Raw genomic sequence first — 8,629 nt, 5'->3', positions numbered from 1 at the left:
ACAGTGCGTCCTCTTACCGTACATGTAATTCGCGCACAAAACAACCCCGAAACGTTGTGCAAAACTTCGCAAACAGAATATTGCACTGCACAGTATTTCCCCAGATAACCTCACAAGTTTCCCACAACAATCACGGAAATGTACCTTATCTCAACTGCCAAGTATCAAAATTATTGTACCATACCATAATAATATCATAACGCTCGAAAATAATATTTATCGCCTTAAACTCAACAGCGTCGCCGCTCAACGCCCACGTTCCGTTGGTGACAAGCACGCACTGGCGGCTTCATGTCACTTCATGAACTCGACAAACCCGCGTTGCTAAGCAACCGAAACAGCTGATGCGTACTCTTATCGCCCGCGTACTCTTACCCGCCCTTACCCTACATAGACCACGTTTCCAGGCACTCGTCATCCGGATCACTAAATTTAAATCATATAATATTTCTCAAACTCTCCGTTACAACTTACAAGCTATAATTCTAAGTGGATTAGGTTTATATAATCAGTTAATCTCTTATTTTCATTTCTGTTATGGTCGGTAGTGGCGGTTAACACGGCGATATCTCTGGAGCGGCACAGGACGACCGAAACACGATGGCGGCGACCATGGAACTGTTTATTTTCTGCGTGTTTCCATACGACCGGGGGGCGAGTCCAAATGAAGGGAAAAAGGGAAAATGGAGGAAAAACATGCCCCATCACAACAATTTCCATATAGTGTCTTTAATACTGGTATTATAGCTATACTGGATTAACTGATCCACTTTTACTGATCCGGATCACAGGTGCGGTGCCCATGGAAACCGGGTCATAGGCTGTAGTTAGAGATGCGGTCGAGATTGAAGATGGATTGAAGCCAGGATTCGGACATCAGCTTTTCGCGTAGAATTTCCACGCTAAGGAATTTCTCACACAAACCGTTCGAGCAGCACGAAACACGAAAGATTCCGTGGGATCAAGCAGAACGGGCATGCCCGAACGGCCGTTTTCGTGAGGCGTGGAAAGTCCACGCCAAAAACGGCACGTCCGAACGCACGAGAAGTCATCGGTCGGAGAGAGCTTTCTGGTTAGCAGGCCTTCGCCGGTGGGATTGCGGAGTCTGGTCGGAGTCAGAGTTGGAGACGATAGTTGAAACTGGAGCCGGAATCAGAGTCGGAGCCACCGAAAATCCAGCGACTCCCTTAGCCATGCTCGCCGGTAGATTCAACAGTTCATGGTCGATAAATGGCAATTCGTGAGGGTATGAATTGGATTGAAGTGAGAGTTTTACTGAGATAAGGTAGAAAAGCATTGGCAGCTGCCATGCTCTTCTGATTTCAGTAGTCTGGTAATGCGAGCTTCGAATTGGCATTTGTATTCAGAAACGAATTATTCGACACCAGTAATATGTATATGATCGGTAGCTTTCGGGGGCTGCTGCCTCCTTCATCAGCCTGCTTTTTAAATGCATTAGAACACAAGACAATACGTTTCAAACATGTCTACCAAAAAGTAAACCGCCACGAGGAAAAGTTGTAACGGTACGTCTCAAGCATAGATGCACAAAACAGTTTGATACATGATAACAAATAATAACACATAATTAAGTCGCCATCGTCCGTAACATCCGTAATAAAACATTCGACATTAATCGTGATCCGTGGTCGTAACAATCGAGTTCGTGATCCGTGGTCGTAACAATCGAGTTCGCACAATCGGGGTCATGACATATTAATCGAGTAACAATCGAGTTCGTAATAAAACACTCGAGTAACAATCGAGTTCGCACAATCGGGGTGATAACACATTAATCGATGGTAATCGTTATAGGATCGTAATCGTTACATACTCGCAGGCGCACAAGCTTGCATAAATTCGCTCTGATAGCCACACGCCTATACAACAAAACAATTTTCAACAATCCAAAAGCAAGTGTACCTATTTTGACAGCTCACTCAGCCTCATCGAAAAGCGCCTTACACACGTAGTGCCCGGTACATATCAGGCACCTCCCACCCAGGTAAGATGTTAATGCTATTGTGTCTATCTACCCTGGAAATGTAAAAACCCTCCTTCACCTTTCGTTTACCCCAGTTCGTTTCATAATCCAAAATTTTAACTTCGTCCCATTTGATAGAGTGCCCTGTCTCTAGCACATGTTTAGATATCCCTGAGTGATCCCGGTTTCCGTTTACTATAGCTCGTTTGTGTTCCGATTCCCTCGTCCTTAGCTTTCTCCCGGTTTCTCCTACATAAATTTTTCCGCACTGACACTTATACTGATAGACCAGCCCAGCCTTCTCCTTCACCCCCAACCTGTCCTTAGGTTGACGAGTCTAGCACTAAGGTTGGCTGCAGGCCTCGTGCTGAAAGTTAAAATTTTTGCGAAGTTAAAATTTTGGATTATGAAACGAACTGGGGTAAACGAAAGGTGAAGGAGGGTTTTTACATTTCCAGGGTAGATAGACACAATAGCATTAACATCTTACCTGGGTGGGAGGTGCCTGATATGTACCGGGCACTACGTGTGTAAGGCGCTTTTCGATGAGGCTGAGTGAGCTGTCAAAAATAGGTACACTTGCTTTTGGATTGTTGAAAATTGTTTTGTTGTATAGGCGTGTGGCTATCAGAGCGAATTTATGCAAGCTTGTGCGCCTGCGAGTATGTAACGATTACGATCCTATAACGATTACCATCGATTAATGTGTTATCACCCCGATTGTGCGAACTCGATTGTTACTCGAGTGTTTTATTACGAACTCGATTGTTACTCGATTAATATGTCATGACCCCGATTGTGCGAACTCGATTGTTACGACCACGGATCACGAACTCGATTGTTACGACCACGGATCACGATTAATGTCGAATGTTTTATTACGGATGTTACGGACGATGGCGACTTAATTATGTGTTATTATTTGTTATCATGTATCAAACTGTTTTGTGCATCTATGCTTGAGACGTACCGTTACAACTTTTCCTCGTGGCGGTTTACTTTTTGGTAGACATGTTTGAAACGTATTGTCTTGTGTTCTAATGCATTTAAAAAGCAGGCTGATGAAGGAGGCAGCAGCCCCCGAAAGCTACCGATCATATACATATTACTGGTGTCGAATAATTCGTTTCTGAATATTTACCATGTCCCAGTACAACAATTCCATATTTAAAAAGAATTGGCATTTGACATTTGCCAGACGCCTCAATGGTTTTGCTTCTTCATGCTTCTGCTGCCGTTGTAACAAATGATTTGAACGGCTTGGACTTCTTATCTGTGGCTGACAATGTGAAGATAAACACTTGGAGTGACTCGTCAATATTTAAATTTTACTGATAAAGTAGGTATACTATAAACGTTCATTGTTATTTACTGCAAAATACCGTTATATTGTTTTCTATAGATTACAACTTGCTTCTTGAATATCCTGTGCCTTGAAACTCTTCTTCATGCTCTGCATTTCTGATAGTCTAAGCAGTAAGTACCAGCTGACTTTCGCTGTCCTGACGCTGTCAACAGACACAAGTGTAGTCATGTCCAGCCTCCCCCGTATCGTCCAGCTCCAGACCCATCTGCTCGCCTTCCCCTGCCCACGTCCTTTCGACTCGATCCCCCCTTCGTCGGCGTCGGCGACCGGTTCTTCTGATCCGCTAACGACATCCGCAGTGGGTGCCGAGAGTGCCGAGAGTGCTCCAGACATCGTTTGTCACTGACCTGACCCGCCCCCACCGCCGACCGCTGCCGCCGGCGACCGATGCCGCTGCCGCCCCCCCCCCCCCCCCCCCCACCGCTGCCGATTGCTAGTGCACCGTCACCGCTACTAACACTGGTGCTGGCCGCTGCCGTCATCGCCACTGTCATGGATACCGACGCAGCCACTGACCATTGTCCAACGTGCAGTGCCCACTTTGATAAAGTTCCTCTCTCTGAGCGGCGTCACCGTCCAGGTTTTACGTTCCCTCACTCTTTGCTCCCTTGACCTTCATCCTATCCAACACCTCTGTTACATTTTAGGCATCGTTTGACGCAACCTGTGGCGCCATGGGTCATTGTCGTAACCTGTCCTGAAAATTTCATTTCGTGGTTTATAGAATTCGAATGGAATCAAAAGACATGTATGCCAGCTTTCGGCATTCCATATCTAAGGCGCTCCGAGCAACCGCGAGAAAACCGTCAGGGGTGATACCAACCCCCACCCTCGGTGGGCGAGGGTTGAAACAATTAACAATAATTTTCATTACGGATACATCAGGCAATAGATAACTGTATTACTGATATTGAGCAGTACCTATATGATCGTATTGGTGCCTAATGGCGAGGTATGTAGTGAGCAACGACGAGCTGCTGACTATGCATCATCACATTCAGCTTCAGAAAGGATGTTACGTGTTGGTTCTGGATGGAAACGTATTTTGTTATATTGATCTTCGAAGGGACTAGATGGGTTCATAAGGATGGCGTATAAAAAACATATAATCAAGACAGGTAAAAAGAGTAAAGACCAAAAAGTTTTCTCCAGTGAGTAAGCGATCGACCAAGCAAATACTGTGGAAACTTCGGGGTCAATGTATGCCAGAATGCGTCATTCGTCTCTGCCACATCTCCTCTTGCCCATCCACCATAGGTAGGGGATGTGTGGCCAGTAGGGATAGCACGTGCGCTGAGAATTCCATTAGCCTGCCTGAGGGCGCTGGGTGTCCTTCTGACCTCCACTTCCATCCACTCACACCAGTTGCTCGCTCCTAACCTTAGGCTTCTAAACCCTGCCTTGAACCAGTTCGACGAGACGGGCTGACTGACTATGGCTGCTACGTTCCTCCATGTTCCCATATTTTTTACACCGCACAGCAGCTGATGGTGAAGCAAAATACAATTGATGATGATAAAGCTAACGTCAGCCCCTCAAAAAGTCAATGCAGCAATACAGGATGGTCAATTTGCGAACAGGGCCTATCTTATAATATCTTATTGTAATTATGCCTTGATTGTCTCATTATTCATTCCTTCCGTCGCATCAAAGACTACCCACCCCATGCTGTTCTTGAAATAATGCACATGAAAAGCATAAATATTTGAAGATAAAATACATAAATGTACTGCAGCCTGAACAAAGAACACTCCAAATTACATTTCTAGACGAGGCAATGAGAGTGTCATCGGTACGACGCGACTACGAGCGCTTTGGTAACGAAAAGGGGATGAGAGAGCGGCGGAGAAAAGGGAGAGAGGGAGAGAGAGGCACCGATGCGGATCTGTGCTCAGTGGGGCAGAAAAGAGGATCGCTTCGGTCGCCGCGCTAGCCGGAAGGGAATGGCGTTGTAATGGATGACGTAATGGATGACGTAATGGATGACGTAATTCGTAACGTAATGGGTGACGTAATGTTGTTAAGAACTGATAATTCATGGTGGCTGCGTTTAGGCTAATGTCATGAATTCAGGCATCCTAAGAAATGATATTTTCTTTCAGTATTCTTCACCCTGCCTTGAAATGCCAGGTCGTTCATTACTGTTCTTCAGTGAGACTGAGTTGTCCGTCTGAAAGCGATAAACAGCTCTGGCTCCTTCGGGAGAATAAATGATAAACATTTGTACCTAGTGTAGTGTGCAATGAGTACGTATTCTGTCACATTTGTTTTGTTTTTAAATTTATCTTAAAACACGTTTTCTGTTAAAAACTGCGAGCATAATTGCTCGCCAGCACACATCCATTATCAGATTTTCTGATAAGCATAATGCTAGGTACTCGCTATGGCTTTGAAACAACATTTGCAGTGGATTTGTTATTTTACATACATTCTATCATATTTCTATACAAAGCAGACACAGTCACCATGCCCATTTTACAAAACCCTTCCGGAGCGGTAGAACAGCATGTATGCCCGCGCCTTCAGCATCATGTCCAAGGTCATTTCGGTGACGTGAGTGTCGCTCACATGAAACCACCGGCCTGTTTCTGGTTCGATGTCGTTTTTGAGCTCAATATCACAGTCGCCTGACAAGGTCTGGCCGAGAGCGAGTGAATTGCTTGTAAGAAACGCCAACACTTTATTATGAGGACAACAATGGAGTAAAAAAAAAAAACATAAACAACAATGGAGTCACTAAGCGGACACATTACAGGCAAACCAATGGTCATAGTTAGGTTATGTGGCTGCATGGAGCTGTGAGCATTTTGCATTGTGCAATGTGCATGTTATGCACACACCATAATGACAATCTTATATACAAAGCTTCCTTGCACAAGTTGGCCCATACGTGTCGTGCTTACTGCTTCTTAAGCAGCATATTTAGAATTGTTTGAGTAGTCATTTGCCATCGAAATCAGCTGCCTTTGCATTGCAGAGTAGCGCGATAACAACGACAACAACAAAAGAAAACGTTAGAGGCTAGAACTCCTGCAAACGTCCCCTAAACGGTTTAATTATGACATTTAACAGCAATTCATATTGCTGAGCTTGGTATACATACATACAAGTTCCTCCAGTCAGTGTAATAGGTTGTTCATGCTCGTATATAGAGAACTTCAGTACAGGCAGCCAGCATTAATTTGTTGGCACCAAGAGCCTCAATTATTGCTGCTGTTTGTTGTTTACCTTTGATATGAATTGGTGTTCCGGGTACGACGCTGTATATCGCACCTTATAATGCACCTCTTACTTTTCTATCGCATTCCTCCGCACCGTGTCACAGAAATTCACATATATAGCTGGCTTAGAAATCGTTATGTATGCCGTTGCCCGTTGCTGTAATTGTAAGTTCTGGCTCCACCCCGATTTCTATAGCTGCCGTTGCCATACGTTGCCTTGGCTTCAGCTTCCCTCGTTCCCAGTGCCCGCCATTGACAGGCTTACCCAGGCTTACCTACCGTGATAGCCGACAATCAATCTTAGAAATGGCACCGGCATTCAGCTACATATATTTAAGCTTCTATTTATTGAGGCTACCTCCCAGCCAGCACGTATTTCTACCTGTATTCACATCGCCCATTACACCTGTGGATTCCCGTCTCTTTGTTCGTGCCTGAAATCACGCAGTCCACTCGTGATCACACCGTGGTGAATATGCAGTTGAATCACAGTCGTGTGCTGATCAAACCGTGGCTATCACGCTGCCATATCGTGGATCCGTGACCGAAGCCATTCGCGTTTTGATACAGTGAAGGTGCTGTTAGCTGTATTTCGGTTGCAGCTCAGGCGTGACTAAGCGGTAAACACGTTGGAATGTCAGTCGCGAAAGGCAAAATGTAGCCGACGTTATGTTCATTTTTCAAAAGCCGTCTGAGGATGATGCATGGAAGTGGTCGAAATCAATCACCTGAAAGTTGTAATTAGGTAGGAGCCTGTATGTGTCATCATTTTTTTCCATGTAGTAGTTTGAAGTTCTCTTAGCTGTGTATAACTCGAACTTCTGAAAGAGCTGTGTTCACAAGGAAGAGGATTATGGAAATATACATACATACATACATACATACATACATACATACATACATACATACATACATACATACATACATACATACATACATACATATGCTGACACAGGGTAGCACATCATGTGGTTGACACACCAGAGACCCTTTCATCTGACTATCCTGCCTCCTACTTATTCCGATAGAATGCTGTCTGATATTGCAGCTGTTTAACCCTATTCCTGGCGGGGGGGGGGGGGCCTCAGGAGCCCCCCTGAGGTTTTTTTTGGTTATTTCTCCCAAACGCGTTGAGCTAGGAAGCTCAAATTTTCTGACTTTTCCTAAAAGGCTTCTACGCAACATGTCTGAAAATTTTGAGTTGATCTGACCTCAGGTCAGGTCACCAGAGGCGGTTTGGTGACCCTACCTCAGAAAAGTTTGCAATCACGCCAGAGCTAGAGTTTTTGACCGATCAATTTCTTCTCTTCAGGCTTAGTTAGGGTACCAGTATGTGCAATTTGTTTATCTCGGAATTTTGATATCGGTGACCTAAGGTCAGGTCAGTTTCGCGACCTCCCCATTATAAGTCAATGGGGGAAAAATCAACTCCCTGTTTTTACCACTAAAACGGTCGGAATGGCCCCATATACCATACATGACTTCATATACGATCAACCTTCACTACCTTGAGGTCTGTTTTGCTGTTGGGCAGCTGTGAGGTCATGTGACGTCATCAAAGGTCACCAAGGTTTTTTGGCCAATAACTCCGTACAGGAACAAGATACAGACGCGTGGATGGTCTCATTGTGTTCAGCTCGTCAAGACGCATCGAATGATATACATGATGACCTCGAGGTCACGTGACCTGAGGTCAACCTTTGACCTTGACCTTTCGAGTCAACATGTATATCATTCGATGCGGATTGACGGAGGATCACGATGATGCCCTTAGTTTGTTCCTATCTTGACTAATTCGAAAGTTATTCGAGAAAACTCTCTCCATATCTAGCGCCGCCATTTTGACTTTTTCGACCCCTGTGACGTCATCTTTGACCTGACCTGAAAATGACCTTTGTAAAAATTGTAGATCTTGACCGTGCGTATCCGATGCCGTTTACCGTTTGTCGCTGCGATGTGTTTTTTGAGATCTGAAGGGGGGGGCCGAATCGGCCCCCCCCCCGCCAGTTTCTTGTCCCGGCGGAGCCCGCCAGGAATAGGGTTAAGCCAGCCGGGCCT

This window comes from Amphibalanus amphitrite, unplaced genomic scaffold (assembly GCF_019059575.1).
Source record: "Amphibalanus amphitrite isolate SeventyFive unplaced genomic scaffold, NRLGWU_Aamphi_draft 001276F_arrow, whole genome shotgun sequence".
NCBI lineage: Eukaryota > Metazoa > Arthropoda > Thecostraca > Balanomorpha > Balanidae > Amphibalanus > Amphibalanus amphitrite.
Note: the sequence above shows the minus strand (reverse complement) of the source record.